General features: G+C 33.9%; 1 protein-coding gene across 6 annotated transcripts in view; it reads left to right on the forward strand.

The window, feature by feature from the left end:
• The window catches only part of PAK5 (p21 (RAC1) activated kinase 5), a 436232-nt gene that overhangs the window by 157163 nt on the left and 261669 nt on the right, over positions 1–17400 (forward strand). The window contains exon 4 of one of the 6 annotated variants that reach the window (XM_074287870.1): positions 12351–12448. The exons of the other annotated variants lie outside the window; for them this stretch is intronic. The gene's annotated coding sequence lies outside the window, so the exon portion shown is untranslated. The remainder of the gene's footprint in view (positions 1–12350; positions 12449–17400) is intronic. 6 annotated transcript variants of the gene reach the window in all.

A 17400-nucleotide genomic window follows, 5' to 3' on the forward strand; every position in this document is an offset into this window, starting at 1 on the left:
TTAGTGATTTTATCTCTGTGGACATTTTTTCAGTCTTGTAGGACTGGAGGATATTTTTGCTTGCCCATCCTGAGTAAATCTGATCCTTTTCCTTCTATAACTTTTGCCTAGACTGCATTAAGTCAGTGTATTTAACGACAGGGAGGAACTTACAGGTATCTTGAAATTGCAGTTACACCAGTGAGAAATAACTGGCTACTCACCATTTAATCCCTTTCTTTAAAAATCAGTACTACCAGTTGGGAAAATCAGGAAAGGTATATAGAAGTTGGTGGTTGTACTGCTTGGTATTTAGCTACTTATTGTACATTTGTGCTTATTAACTATATAATTATTCTGAATATTTGTGTGTATTTACATATGTACATATGGGGAGATATATCAGGAGAGAGCAAGAGAGAGAGAGAGAGAGAGAGAGAGAGAGAGAGAGAGAGAGAGAGAGAGAGAGAGAGAGAGAGAGAGAAGAAGAAGAAGAAGAAGAAGAAGAAGAAGAAGAAGAAGAAGAAGAAGAAGAAGAAGAAGAAGAAGAAGAAGAAGAAGAAGAAGAAGAAGAAGAAGAAGAGAGAGAGAGAGAGAGAGAGAGTGAGAGAGAGAGAGAGAGAGAGAGAGAGAGAGAGAGAGAGGAGAGAGAGAGAGAATTATAGAAATCTATCTCAAACCTCCCTCTATTATCATGTAAGATGATTGTGAATAGGAATTCATTCATTCTTTGCCTTTCTAATGCCTAGCATGGGATGAGGCCAAAATGGACACTTAGTAAATATTAATTGGGTAATTTCTTTTCTTTTTCTTTTTCTTTTTTTTTTTTTTGGCTGAGGCAATTGGAGGTAAGTGACTTGCCCAGGGTCACACAGCCAGGAAGTGTTAAGTGTCTAAGGGCAGATTTGAGCTCAGGTCCTCCTGACTTCAGAGTTGGTGCTTTATCCAATTTGCCACTTAGCTGCCCCAGTTGGTTAATTTCTAATGCATTTATAATATAATATTATATACTGTAGTTAGCTGTATTAATCCCTTAAGTTTCAATTAGACTATGTTACATTATAATGTATTAGCTAAACTTTATGCTTAATTATCATTGTTGTTGCATTTTATTGCTTTATACTTATGCTTAACAAATGTTTTTGACTGAATTTCCAGTTGTATTGTGGTGATAGATAAACTTTTATTAGCAGAGGAAGTTATAAGAAATCAAAACAGGTTTCTTAAAAAATCAAATTTATGGATGAAATCTTTATTTATACTGATAAAAAGTTAGAACATTAATTATAGAATAATAGAATTATATTGTTGGAAATTAAAATCAATCAACAAATATTAAGTGATTCTAGGAATAAATGAATCAGTCAATAAAATAGAGTTGGATGGCAGTACTGCTGTTTTTATCAGTTTAGATACTGACATAAGATGCAAAAATATTGATGTCAGCAGAAATTATAAAAATCAAAAACTTAATATTTTTATGTCTACTATATATTACTTCCCACTACAGATATAGTTCCTAGCCATCTGTCTTTTTTGTGAATTTCTAGTAGTGTTATTTCTTGAAAATTATTTGAAGATTTTCTTCCTGATTTCCCAGCAGTTAGGTATTTTTAACAGATACCTATGAAAGGTTTTTTTGAAAACATTGGTTCCATGAAGTCAATAAACTAATTAAGTGCCTACATTTTCTCACAAAATGAGGATGGAAGAGGTGACCAAATATATGGATAATGTACATTACAAGAACACTGATATTACTTACTTTCTAGCTCTTTCTTTGCCTGCTGCCACTTTTCTTCCTCTTTTCCTATTGCCACTTTCTTTATTGTATGTCACTTTTCACTCCTTGACCTGTCACTCTGTCTTCTGGCACATGTGCTATAGATTTCTAATACTTTTATTCCATGCAAACTATGTCTTTCTTGGCCATTAGCCATCTCTGAGTCTTCTAGGGTGACTTGGGGCAAAGTCATTTAATGTCTTTTCAACTTTAGTTTTTCAATTATAAAATGAGGAATTTGTACCAGATGGGTCTTAGGATTTGTGATGTGCAGCTTTTGAGCTTGTGATCCCAAGTCTTCAGGGTCCTTTCAAAATGTTTTGCACATAATTGTTCCATGCCTACTTGAGGACATAAAAATTGCAGAACTTGAGATAGTTACCATGAATATATAAAACTCAGTTCAAATTTGTTTTTATTTTGTATTTATATTTGTATGGAACCTTTTCTTCCAAAGTTTACAATGTATAAAATAGAACCAATCAAATAATTGAATTTTTTGAAAACAACTTTTAAATATTGAAAAAGGTAAAATCATAAAATAAGATCTTCCCTGTTTAAGGTAATAGAATAGACCAAAATTCTGATCTGAATTGCTAAAAAAAAAAAACAAAAAAAAAAAACATCACAAGCTATATAAAAGCAAATAGTTATTCTTTTGAAATATACAGGTTCATGTTTCCAAATAGAAGTCTTTCTGTTTCTATTTAAATAAATAGCTCTGACTCTGTAAATTAACATTATTTGTATACTAGCAATGGATAGATAACAGACAAGGTGTACCAGTCTTCACAATTAGTTTTGGTTATATGAAGCATAGACATTGTAGTAGCATTAAAATACTATTTATGGACTACTCATATTTATCAAGCCAAAGTTATCACATACTTTTGTTTTCATCCATCAAATGTCTGTATATTGGTATTATAACTTAGGTCCCTAAGAAAAACAAAAACAAAACTTCAAAACCGAAACAGAACAATAATAATAACAACAGAAAAGGCTACATTTTTAGTTTTTAAATAGAATAAAAAATTAAAATTTATTCAGTAGGCCCTTGGTAACATTGGTAGCTAATTAGTTTTAGGTAATTTAATCTTGATAAATTAAATTTAGAAGATTTAGTTGTAATGCTATTTTATGTACATGGAACGAAGTTTGACATATCTGTTCTTTCTTCAAGTATTGAGGTCGTTTTCTAGTGTCTTTAAAATAAAAAAATTCTTTGATCATGAAAGCTTTTTTACAATCTGAGTCCACCTATGTTTTCTAGATTTATTTTATCTTACTTTGATAAAATATCTTACTGATAAGTCTATAGATATATTTTATATCCATCTACATTTCCTCTTTTATACCTCTGAACTCTCCAAAGCTATCTTGAGGTTTACTGGCTAGATTTCTCTGAAGAACCAGGCCTTAAACCCAAACCACTCTGATTTTCATTGGCCACCAACAGATCCTAGGCCAAGCCCCATTTAGTCATAGTTTGGGTCCTGATTGACTCAGACTGAATGTAAATATGAATCATTTCTGCTTTGGTCAGCAACCCTGAGGTTATCCCCTCCAGATTCATTCATTTATTAAATTGTTTAGACTTTTTAGGACTAAGTGGCAGAGGAGATTCTTTTCATCAGTGACTATCTGCCTTAATTGCTGAATGGGGGCAGCCTCAGTTAGACTGAGACTTGTTGAAGATTTTAGCTTAAAAGGCCAAAGTCTCCCACTGTACCCAGGGCCATCTCAATCCTGATTTATATCTGGCCACTGGACCCAGACGGTTCTGGGAAAAGTGAGACAGGTGACCTTACTTGGCCCTCTCTCACAAATTCAATTCACTTGCCTGTCACAGCCTCACCTCCCTAATGTCATGGTCTGCTTCGAGAAAGAAGAACAAACAATAGTCTAGATTCTAGACTCTAGAAGAATAGAAACTCTTGAGGAAAAGAATTGTTTGATTTTTATCTTGAGATTATTTTTTTCCTTTTTCCTTTCTTTTTCTTTTCTTTTTGTCTCTGGCTTCTAGCACAGTACCTTTTACAGAAATCTTTTAAGAAAATGCTTTTTGTATTGAATGAAATTGGCTCTAATAGCTATAGACTTGCATAGAAGATAGAGAAAAGACTTGGATTCAAGATTTCCCTCTGAGAAATCATATGACCCTGAGCAGGTCACTTAGCCTAATTTGGGCCTAGGCACTTTTGACTGAATGTTTCAGAGAAAGTTTGATTTATCATTGAATGAATCACAAGTTTAGTGCCTATACCTATTTCTAACCACAAATTTTACTGTTGAATTAGAATCCTGAATTAATTAAGCTCCGTGTTTAAGAAGCTTTGGTAGTATATTGAAGAGTGAGAACTGGCCTCAGTTACAAAGGTCTGGAATCAAGAACTTCTTTCAGAACATAGTAGATGGGTATAAAACAAAGAGACATTGAGCAAGACATGAAACTGAAATGTGTCAATTCCTGTGTTGTAGAAATCTATGTGATCTGCATTGTTAGAATGAGTTCCTAACATTAGCAAAATCATAGGACAAAACAAAAACCTACATTAAGATTTTTCAAGTTATATATACCATCATTTTGCACAGACTGGATATAGATTTTTTTTTCTCCTCCTCCTCCTCCTTCTTTTCCTTCTCCCCTTCTTCTCCTCCTCCCCTTCTTCTTCTTCTTCCTTGTCCTCCTAGTCATTGTCATTATCAGAATTGCCATCATTATTTCTTTTTGTTGAATAATTATGATAATAATCCTTGGTAGACTTCAGTTTCTCTGCTTTTCAATTGAGGATGCATTACATGATCTCTAATATCCCTTCTATCCCAAATCTGTGATCCTATTAAATTGTTTTAGGTTATTTCTCAGAGCTCAGTGATAGGACTGTAGATATTTTCTTCTTTTTTAAAATAATATTTTATTTCTTCTCAATCCCTTTCTCTCTTCTCTCCCTCTTCCCTGAGATATAAGCAATTTCATATAGGTTATATATGTGCCATGTAGATATTTTCTAAAAGCCACTTCATATACTGTTCTCTCTCTTTCTCTCTTTCTTTCTCTTTTTTCTCTCTCTTTCTCTTAGTTTCTTATATATTATGTACTTTTATATTAGTATTGATCATTTTCTGTTGTTGAAGATGTTGCAGAAGCCTTGTAGTTCTTAAACAGAAGCCTCCTTAATCATTCAATGAGGGAGCATCTTTTTTATTAAGTGAAAAAACCTTTCTTCTATCACAGGGAAGTGTCTGGACCAAAGTATTTGCCTAAAGTACTTCAGAATCCTTCCTACATTTCTACTGAAGTATGCCCTTGCTTGTCATTTAATGTTATCTGGACATGATTTTGTAAGTGACCATTGATTTCCTATTAAAGTAGTTCTGTAGTTTCAGGCAATAGCAGCTGTTAATTCTGGATGACATTGCTTAGTAAAACCAGATTGGAAAGAAAAAGCACATGATTATTCTGCAGTGATGGCTTTCATAAAAATGCAAGTGCATTAAGTTAATTATTTTCTCTGTCTTCCCAGATATGCCATGGAGACTTGGAGTCCCTTGTCTCTTCAAATACCAGTTTCTCTTTCTCATGATATATAATCTAAATAATGAGGGTGGTTGGCTGGATGATTGATGAAATCAATCTGAATTCATATCCCTTTTTACCTAGTTTTGATGCCATTATCAGCAACTGCAATGATAATCTCAACTACCATTTTATAGTCTGTAGTCCCCTTAACATTCTGTCATCCTAATCTGTGGCTCTATTATCTCACTTCATAATAAAAAGTTAGCATTTACAAAGTGCCTTAAGTTTGCAAAGTGCTTTTTACAAATATTACCTCATTTTATTCTCCTAACAACCCTAGGAAGGTAGGTGCTATAATTCTCCTCATTCTATAGTTTAGCAAATTAAGGAAGGCAGAGGTTAAATTCGGGATCCAGGATCACACAGCTAGTTAAATATTTAAGCTTAGATATGAACTTGGGTTTTTCAGACTCCCAGGCCAGAGCTTGCTCTATTTAGATCATTTCTTTATCCTTGATTTCAATCTGCTGAGAATTGTTGTATAATGTCTCAAAGTGTAATAAATTTAATTCCATATAAATTTAGGTTGCATAATTTCAGCTGAGCAATTCACAGTGATCTTCAGTTCTATTTTTTCTTTCATTTCCCTATTCCATTTTCCCAAATGATGGTTCCAGACTTGGTCTTTCTACTTATGGCCCTAACTGGTTTCATTTTTAAAAAATTTACATATGTCATTTTATTTTATTTCCAATATAATTCCATAAGTTAGATCCTTATACAAGAATTATTATTATTATTCCCATTTTACCAATGAGGAACTTGAACTTCAGAGAGGTTAAAATAACTTTCTCATGGTTCTACAATTAGTCATTATGAAGTACACGATTTGAACCTGAGTTCCTCCTGATTCAAGTCCAGCCTTTCTTTCCACCACATAGCCTTCCCTGCTTGGCCGTAAGATACAAAAATTAAAAAAAATTATGTACATACACACAGACAATGGAGGAAAGCACACATACATACACACAATTCTTCCATTCTTATATTCCATCAAACAACTTGAATTTTATTATTACATTTTGTGAAAAGACAGTCTATCCTTAAAGCCTTTAGTTTTCGTATTACCCACTCTTTCCTTTACTCTCTGGTTTTCTACATCCATCTGTAATCTTCTAAAATTGCTTTCTCGAGTGTCCTGCATTACATCCTTTTCATTACATCCTATGGCTTTTGTATTCATTTTCCTCAACCCTCCTGAAGCATTGACAATGACTTCTTCTATTCCTTGATTTTCGTTCCTTTTTTGGCTTCTACCACCCCATATAACATGTATAGTCTCTCTCCCTCCTCCTTCCTTTTCTCCCTCTCCCTCCTCCTTCCTTTTCTCCCTCTCCCTCCTCCTTCCTTTTCTCCCTCTCCCTCCCTCTCTCCTTCTCTCCATCCCTTTATCTCCCTCCCTCCTTCTTCTCTCTCTCTCTTCCTTTCTCTCTCTCTGTCTGTCTCTCTCTTTCTGTCTCTGTCTCTCTCCCCCCATCTGCTTTCTTTGTCTTTTTCTCCCCCTCCGTCCATTCCTTATGTCTCTCCCTTCATCTTTTTGTCCAGCTCCCCATCCATCCATCTTTCCTTCCCTTTCCATATTCCCCGATACATCTTTTATCCCCTGTATTTTGAATTTTGGTCCCATAACCTATTTTTTCCAAATCTTATAAGGTGCATGCTCCCTATATCTCTCTTAATTTTTCTTCTTGGGAAATCTCATTGATTTTCATGTTTTCAAATATGATCTTTTTATGTATGATTCCTAAATATCTATTCTTAATCCTAATATCACTAGATCATTTCAGATGCTTCTTGCTCATCTTCATAGATATGTTCTGGTGATATCTTTAAGCTCAGCATATTGAAAATTTTACTTATATTTCTGTCAGAGTTCCTATCATTCACCTGATCATCTCCATTCAAAATTTGACTCTTTTCTCATGTGGAATGTAGAGCAGCTTAATGAATCAAGCAATTGGACATGGGTTCAAATCATATCCCTAGAATTATTAGCTTTGTGACCATAAGTAAGTCATAACCTCTGAGACCCAGTATCTATCTTACAGAACCTATAAGGCTCAGAAATGATAAAACATATATAAAACAGCTTTGCAAATCTTTAAGGTTTTATATATATATATATATATATATATATATATATATACATATATATAGCTATATTTTTATTATAATCTAATCTATTAGTAAACAAATCTGGTTGACTCAATTTCTATACTATCTTTTGAATATTTTCCCTTTGATTTTTACTGGTAGGTATATATATATACCTACATGTATGTATATATAATGTTAATATGGATTTTGTAAAACTTTATATATACTTTTTATATTTGACCTTCACAACAACCTTGTATGGTATTATTGTCCCTTATTCACAGATACAGAAACTGAGCTCTCTGAGTGCTTAAGTGACTTGTCCAGAGTGACATAGCTACTAAGTGTTAGAAGCCAGTCTTTCTTTTGCCCCATGTCTTTATTTTGTTCCAATCTAGACCTCTATTCATTGTGCCATGAGTAGTCACTATCATCAAGTACTATTCATGTGCCAGGTACTTAGGTACAGTTACAAATAAAAAAAGTAGAGGAAGGGAAAAAATGGGCAGGAGAGGAAAAGGGGAGAGAAATAGAAAGAAAAGGCGAAAAGAAAGGAGAAGGAATGAAGGGAGAAACAGAGGAAAGAAGGAAGGAAAAAAGATGGGAAGGGAGGAAGGAAGGAGGGAAGAAAGGAAGGAAGGAAGGAGAAAAAAAAGGAAGGCCCCTATTTTCTACTATATATATAAATACAAGTGATTAAATGGGAGAGAAGATACCCACAGTTGTTAGGGGTGAGGAAGTACTTCTGAAAGATGATTCTTAAAGTTGCATCTTTTGCTTATACCTAAAAAAGATCCTCAGAATCTGTATTTGGAATTCCTACATAGTATGTATGTCTCCACTTCAAATGCCATCTCTCTCAAGGAAGCCTTTTCAGTCTCACAGTCTTTTCCCCAACTTTTCATAAATGCTTTGTATTTCCAATATTAATTTTTTAAACTTTTATTTAAATTTTGGAATAAAGCATTTTTATAATATAGTATAATAGTGATTAAAATGATTGCACATGAAACAACAAATCTGCTATGTACAATTTTCTGTTCCTTTTAAATTTATAATAAAGTTATATAAATTTATTTTTCCTTTCCCCTTCCCCCCACCCTACAGATAGCGTCCATTAGATACAAATACATATATACACATATTTGTGTGTATATATGTATACAAATTGTTCTATACATGCTTTTATTCTAGACTAATATATATATTATTCTAGGTTATAAACTATAATTATTACATTCCAATTCTTATTTGTGTATGTATCTTATTTTTTTCTGATAGACTAGCTCTAAATTATCTTTCTTCTCTCTGTCTGCTTCTAGTGTAGTACTATATGCCTAGGAAGTGTTTGAATGGTTCAGTTGATAGAGTACTGGAGCTAGAATCAGGCAGATCTGAGTTCAAATCCAGCCTTAAACATTTGTTAGCTGTGTGACTTTGGGCAAATCACTTACCACTCTTTGCCTCAGTTTCCTCAAGTATAAAATAGAGATAATAAACACATCACCAGTCCTTAATGTAAAGATTAAATGAGTTGATATCTGTAAAGTACTTAGGGCCCTTTGGCATATAGTAAATGTGATATAAGTGCTAACTTTTATTAGCTCTTTTATTGAATTAATGATGGTTAGCTATTCTAAATTTGGGTTTTAAACCTCTCTGGGTTCTAAGTCATAATGCATTTCAGAATCCCAAGAGCCTAGGGATGAAAAGGAACTCAGAGAGCTTTTAGTGCTTACTCATAATCCCTCTACAATGTACTGGATAGAATAAGGGAAGGGTACAAGAAAAGGGAAGGGTCTTAAAAGGAGGGGGGAGGGATACTAAAAAGGGAGGGCTGCGCGAGACAAGTGGGGTCTATAAATTAAATATTGGGGAAGGGGTTCAGGGGGGTCAAGGGAAAAAATATAATGTACTGGACAAATGGTCATCTCACTTTTTGCTGGTAGACCTCCCATTATAGGGAAAATCATCGCTTTTTTAAACATCCCATTCTAGTTTCAGGAAGCCCACGATTGTTAAGATCTTTTCCCTCTTCCATCAAGGATGAATTTGTCTCTCTGTTACTCCTTTCTCTGTAGCTCCAGTCCCCTAAATCAAACCACATAGGTTAATCCCTGTTGCATGTGACTGACAGCTTTTCAAATACTTGAAAACTGACGCTGTCATCTTCCTTCTTTCCTCATTCTTTTTCTCCAGAATATATTGTACAGTAGAATAGAGAAAGAAAATTTTTTTCTTTTAAAATTTGAGAGCTTTATCTCTTTTTGCTGTCATCTGTTATAGATGTTATAGGGATGTAAATGTGGTTAAGTGTATTTTTGTTCCTCTTCAAAATGCTATAAAGACCTTCCATCAGGTTGATAGAATTTCTCATTTAGACCTATCAGTAGTTCAAAAGCCAAAATTTTATAATGGTTTCTGGCACTATTTTTTTCCTCAAATTTATTTTCTCAATTTATTTTCTCAAATTTTATTTTTTCAAATAAATTATTTCACTGCCTATGAAAATAGTTTTCTATGGAAATTAACAATGTCAAAAACATTGGATAAGGTTATTTTTTATATACTTAAGGGAATAAACTTTTCAAGCCCTTAAAGGCATTGTAACAATATTTAAGAAAAATGCTCATTGCAAAATGATCTTTATTTTCCACTAAACTGGATTTACTTCAACCCTCCCCACACTAACCTGAAAGAAAACTTCATTTATTTTTACTTATTTAATAATCAAAACTTTAAATTTATGATGGTCGTTCCCACAATTAGTTTGAAATCTTTCTATGTTCAAGTGTTGAATTACTATTTTGCATTTGAATATGGCTTCAAAATTATGAAAAGTAATAAGCTGTCTTGATTTTTCTTATCTAGGAGAAATGATTTCTCCCCAATTGTAAGTACTTTCTATAAATCCTCTTGTCTACAATTACTGATGGGATTTCAGGTTTTTCAGGTGATTAACAATTCTTTTTAAGGAACCATGCTTGTAAATGCACCATGTCTTTGAGTCAAGAAATCTTTAGTCAGAAAACAAAACAAACAAACAAACAAAAAAAACCAAAAACAAAACGAAGACTAAACATCATTAGAAAGGTTAGCAGAGACTGGAAGTTCAGGTAATTTCTTTTATCTAGGGCATATCGTTAAAGCTGTTATGACTGTGCTGTACTGACATCTCTTGAACAACCTAGAAAGTTATGAAAGTTTGGGGAGGCTTCTTCTGCAAAAGTACAACAATATATCATTGAAGGCCAGGGTAGAGCAGGAACAAAGCACAGCAATTATGCCAAGTGTTTGCAACACTCACCTTTATAATGGATAAAGAATTCAGGTGTGGGTCTCTTTTGCTCTGAGCATACTAGAAAAAGAGTTGTGATTCTATTGGGTGGTTCTTGGCATTGATTAAATTTAGCATCACATGTGGTAGGGGATATATTTTTGAATGGCTTATTTATAAAGAGTAGATGATTATTTTTTTCCTGGGAAGAATGGAAATTAAGATTTTTTTTTTTCTTGTTTCTTGTAAATGTTAAAGAGTCTCTGAGTGGAATGGATTCTTTCTCAGGTCTCTCCTACCCTTACTCTATACACCCAATACCTAGAACACTGTCAGATTCTATGGCTGATTTTATTCCATGATTCTATTGCTGATTTTTAAAAATTGATTCTGATTCTATGTTTAAAGTTATCATCTTAATCAAATAGAGATTTTAAAAAAGATTTATATGCAAATACAGTACATTACAAAGTATAATAAACAATGATCTTCGTCCACCAGGGACTAAGATTATAACAGAGTAACCCAGTTTAAAACTAGCTTAAAACTTATTTAGTACTTGGAATGCCCTCTCTAGAGAGATTACATATATTTTGGGGCGCAATTTAAGTTTAGAGATGATTTGATGAAGCATTGTTTTATTTGAAGTTTGAATACCTTCTGGGAAAAGAAAGGTGACTGTAGTCTGAAATACTCATGTCAACTGTTCATTTACTCAGCTGATTGTTATAGAATTTATGAAAGAGTGATTTCATTTAGATCCTGGCCAAGGGCTGACCAAAAACAAAACAAAACAAAATAAAACCCCTTTAATTGATAATTCTGTAAGATTGCTTCAGAGTGTATATTCTTAGAGAACATAACCAGATTTATATTTTCCCATTCACATCCATCCCCTTTTTACCTGAACAATTTTCATATCCTGGGTATATGGGTATATACAGAACAAAATTAAACTTTTACTGATGATAATATTTTCATGACTCTCACATTCAGTTATAATGCCCCATATGGGATTACAGACCACAGTTTAAGATGTTGAACTCTAGAATATATTTGTTTTTTTGTTTGTTTGTTTTTTGTTTTTTTCCCTGAGGCAGTTGGGGTTAAGTGATTTGCCCAGGGTCACACAGCCAGGAAGTGTTAAGTGTCTGAGATCAAATTTGAACTCGGGTCCTCCTGACTTCAGGGTTGGTGCTCCATCCAATGCACCACCTAGCTGCCCTAGATATCTTTGAAGACAACGTGGCATAGTAGAAAGAATTTTGGATTTGTAAGTCAGAGGACCTGAGTGCTAATCTTGGCTAAATTCTTAAAGTGAGCAAATAATGAAACATTTTTCTAACCTGTTTCCTCATTTGTGAAGTTAGTGGGTTGGACCAGATGATCTCTAAACTTGTGTCTGACTCCAAATCTGTGATTTTTTTTAAACTTGGATTGAACCCCCAAAGTATTTATCTGGAGATATCTAAGATTGTTAAGGCATAACAAGTCCTAGTACCATTCATGGAATATTTGAAAGTTAGTCTACCTGCATTGATGATGTAGCCTGTCATTGGTAATTTAAAGGCTACATCTGATATAACACATTGATTACTTATTTCCTAGTGCTAATACTTATTCTGTTGTAGTCTATCCTTTTGGTGGACATTGGGGATTATACTGAAGAAAGCAATCCCATCCAGACTATTGGCTCATTTTATAGGGCACAGAAAGTGGTTCCTTCCAGGTGAGTACTTCCAAGAATTCAGGCTTTGTAATTTAACTTGGGAGCAAGTCTGTCACTGAAACCCATCTCACTGGAGATACCAAGGGAAAGCCCCAAGTCTATCCATTTGTCTTGGAGGCAGCCTCTGCCACTGAGACTTAAGCTTTGGCTTTTGTCCTCTTAACAAGGGGATAATGGATATATATATATCCTACCTCATTGGTATAAATGCTTTCAAAAGTTCCAGGCTAATGCATACTGTCCTTTAAGGCCAGGAAATTGCTTGAAGAATTTTCCTAATCAAAGAGAAGGTAACAAACATCTATTAAGAGCCTACTGTGTGCCAGGTAATACATTAATGCTTTTTTTTTTTCAAATATTAACTCATTTAACCAACCTTGTATTTATTGATTGGGGTTTTGGCCCTATTTAACATGAAATTCAGATCTTGGAGAATACTTTTGTAGAAAACTTAAAATCCAAGGGCTTGATAGTCGTTGGATATTAATCTATAAATACTAATATTGATATTGTCCAATTATGCTACATCAGAGCAGGATGGACTCAGATCATTTACTTATCAATTTAGAATTCTATCAAAGAGAACTTCTATTCAGATCCCATTTTAATTCTTTATTTTGAGAGTAAAAACAATTTAGTTTTCAAAAGCAGCACTTATAAAATGCAAGGTTTGGTGAAAAGTTTACCATGTTTTACATCAGAAGCCCTGGAATTGAACCTGATTTGGGGGGGATTCCTTTACCCAAGATTTTTGCAGATTGAATAGGAAACACTTGTTCTTGGAGTTCAAAGGGGGCCACAAATTACACACCACTTAAAATAAGCTGGCGTTTCATGGTTTGGAGATAAATATATAGTACTGTTCATGAATCAAGGCTCCTCCTTGTCATTAACTAGCACTTAATATAAGCATTTGATATATGCTACTGCTTAAATTTTGATTAAATGTGCACAATCCAGTGACGGGGAATCAATGGTTTTTGCCTGTTGTTGCTGTGCTAAAGCTGGCTTTAAGAATTCAATTTCTCTTTTCTGGAGTCAGCATGGTGGAAAAATAATTTGACCTGAAGTCAGAAGAGCCCTAGGTCTACATCTGCCCTCTAAAAAATTATTCTATATACGTGTATACATCCTTACACATATGTTTATATGTATACAAGCATGCAAATATATTTGTATATGTGTGTATACACACACACACACAAACATTAGGTATCTAATCTCTGAATTTCCTTATCTGTAAAGTAGGGATTATAATTCCTGATGCACACAGAAATGCATTGAGGACCATATTAGATAATGTACATAAAGTAGTTTGTAATTCTTAAAACTATGCATACATGTAAACCGTCATTATTAATTTATCACATTGCTCCCCAGAGCAGAATATTTACATGCTGTGTAGATATACTCATCCCATACTCTTGCGGAGGCATGCCAAGGCAGGTCGTTGAGATGAAGATTCTTCAAGAATAAGCCATTTAAACTATAGCAATCTAGTGTTTGACAACCCAAAGACCCCAGCCTTTGGGATAAAAATTCATTATTTGACAAAAATTGCTGGGAAAATTGGAAATTAGTATCGCAGAAACTAGGCATTGACCCATACTTAATACTGTACACCAAGATAGGATCAAAATGAACTCATGGTCTAGGCATAAAGAATGAGATTATAAATAAATTAGAGGAACATAGGACAGTTTACCTCTCAGACTTGTGGAGGAGGAAGGAATTTGTGACCAAAGAAGAACTAGAGATCATTATTGATCACAAAATAGAAAATGTTGATTATATCAAATTAAAAAGTCTTTGTACAAACAAAACTGATGCAGATAAGATTAAAAGGGAAGCAATAAACTGAGAAAACACTTTTACAGCTAAAGGTTCTGATAAAGGCCTCATCTCCAAAATATATGACTCATTCAGTTGTTTTACCATTCCTTAGCTTCTGGAGGAGGATTAGGGTTTTTGATTCATTGACATTCTGTTTTCTTTCTTTCTTTCTTTCTTTCTTTCTTTCTTTCTTTCTTTCTTTCTTTCTTTCTTTCTTTCTTTCTTTCTTTCTTTCTTTCTTTCTTTCTTTCTTTCTTTCTTTCTTTCTTTCTTTCTTTCTTTCTTTTTTTCTTTTCATTAAAGTTTTTTTTTAATTTTCAAAATATATGCATAGATAATTTTCAACATTCATCTTTGTAAAACCTTGTGTTCAAAATTTTTTCCTTCCCTTTCCTCCGACCCCTTCCCCTAGATGGAAAGTAATCCAATATTTATTAGACATGTGCCATTCTTTTATACATATTTCCACAATTATCATACTGCACTAGAAAAATTAGATGAAAAATGAGAAAGAAAACAAAATGCTAGCAAAAAAAAGAACAACAACAACAAAAAAAGGTGAATATTCTATGTTGTGGTTCATACTCAGTTCCCATGGTTCTCTCCTTGGGTGTAGACGTCTCTCTTAATCACAAAATCATTTGAACTGACCTAAATCACCTCAATGTTGAAAAGAGCCCTGTCCATCAGAATAGTCATATAGTCTTCTTGTTGCCAAATACAATGATCTCCTGATTCTGCTCATTTCACTTAGCATTGTAAGACTCTCCAGACCTCTCTGAAATCATCCTTCTGATCATTTCTTACAGAACAATAATATTCCATAACATTCATATACCATAATTTATTCAGCCATTCTTCAACTGATAGGCATCTGCTCAACTTCTAGTTTCTTGCCACTAAGAAAAGGGCTTCCACATACATTTTTGTTATTCTGTTTTCAAGGCCTTTGATTTCTAGGTTCTGTAAAAGACAAGAACAGTTAGGGGATAGGAAGAACATTTGTCCCAGGGCCTATGTTACAAGGGACTGGATCAGTGTATATCAAGCATTCCTTGATGTTCTTTAGCCCATATTCATCCAATCCATACAATTTACTGGTCCTGGTTGTGGAACCTTGAAGTGGAATATGCTTGCATGCTTATGCACTTTTTACTGCAATTTCTATTTTCAGAGTCTCAGTTGCTTTTCGTAAATGATTGAAAGCCATAGGTCCATAGCATCGGAAGCTCCTTAAAGATCACCTAGCTGGCCAGAATCCCTCCTTTTACAGGAGAAGAAATTGAAGCTGCCAGAGAAGTTGAGTAACTTAAGAGTCACATGAAGAGTAGATTGCAGAACTGGAACTCAAATCCAGTACTTTATTGACCACACCCTATCGTCATCTCTTTTCCTGACATGCCTCCATGATTACATGTGTGTGTATATATATAAAATGCAACAGGTATATGTTGTATTTGACAGACACAATTTTTCCCATTTCTAGGTGATTGACAGAACAAATAGAATAGAACAATAAAAAGAAATATATTTGGTACAGAACAGAGAGAGCAAATCACTTCAGCAGTTACAACAGTTTGTGCTCAGGTTCTTTCTTCAGACTTTCTGAGATATGCTCCAATTCCATCTATCGTTGTAATAATATTTCAGCTCTGCCTTTGGAACTGGCCTTTTTCTTCTGTGCCTTTCCAAAAATGATGATACTATCATTTATGCAACTTTTATTTACCCAGCACTATCCTAAGGGTTTTACAGGTATTATCTCATTTGATCCTCAATTCCAGGGAGTAGAAGCTATTATTATTCTCATTTTACAAATGAGGAAATTGAGGCAAACAGCAAGTAACTTGTACAGGATCACCTAACTAGTATCTGAGGCCATATTTGATCTCAGATCTTCCTGACTCCAGGTATATTCATTTGCCCCATAATGGTGGCTATATGTGTCAATTGATATTTTTCTTTGAGCATGGGAAAAGGTATTGATATTTGATCTAGCTATGTATTGCATGGCAGAACCTTTCCATTTTATAGTTTGCCTTTTGTATGAATATAGGTCTCAATATTATGAAATTGCTTCTATAACATTAAATTCCTCTAAAAATATTTGCTTATACTCTATGTCCATGAATATAGGCAAATATTTATGCAAATACAACTTTGAGTGAACACAATTTCCTTTTCCCCAAAAAATTTAGGACATTTAAGTTGAACTGTTTTAAACTTCATGAGGATAGAATTATGAATACATACATGTACAGTATTTTCAGAATAGAAGATATTAGTCTGTTCTTGAGAATACTAGACTTGGAAACACATTTAAGTGGAAAAAGAAAACTACTTAGCAAAAAGTTTGAGCCAGGAAACTTTTTTTTTTGCAAGTAATGAATATATACAGAGGAAATGAAGCTGTGCATAAAGCAGGGATATTGCTTCTTGGCAAAGTTGAGTAGTCAAGGAGTTAGTTAATTGGCACCTAGTCAGGGATTCTACTGATAAGGTACTTGGACAAGCCTGACTGGTCTGCTGTAAACTTTTGTAGCACATCGGCCTCAGTGAATTCTATTAAAGGGTTTGCTCTGGAGAAGATGGCTTCAACATATTGAAAGGATTTTCCTAGCTCTAAATCCTGAATTTCACCATGTGATACCTGAAGTATTTTCCACTGTCATTTTTCTTTTTGTGTTTTCTTTGGTTTATTATTCTTTTCTTTTTTGTGACCATGAAGCAGCCTTTATAAAGACTAGCCACTTATCCAAGGACATGGATAGGCAAGGACTGAAGTATTAGAGAGATACCTGTAAGCCTGTGACAGGTACATTGATTAGACTTATCTCTGAGATCAGTGTTTAATACTGGCTTCTGACTGTACTTATATTCTTTGTTGAAGTGGTCACTTTAGTCATTTGCAAAATTTAAGTCATGAACATTTTTTTTAAGTGAATATGAGCAGTGCCAACAAAGCAAACAGTTTGTACTATACAAATAATACAAAATATCTACATTACACAAATTATTTAGCTTTATATTGGTATTTACTTGTACCCTACATAGACGAGGTAAGGTGGTGGCTCTGTGTGCAAAATGATAAAGGGGCAGGTGTGAAAGATGTGAATGGA

Source organism: Sminthopsis crassicaudata, chromosome 2, assembly GCF_048593235.1.
Source record: "Sminthopsis crassicaudata isolate SCR6 chromosome 2, ASM4859323v1, whole genome shotgun sequence".
Taxonomy (NCBI): Eukaryota; Metazoa; Chordata; class Mammalia; order Dasyuromorphia; family Dasyuridae; genus Sminthopsis; species Sminthopsis crassicaudata.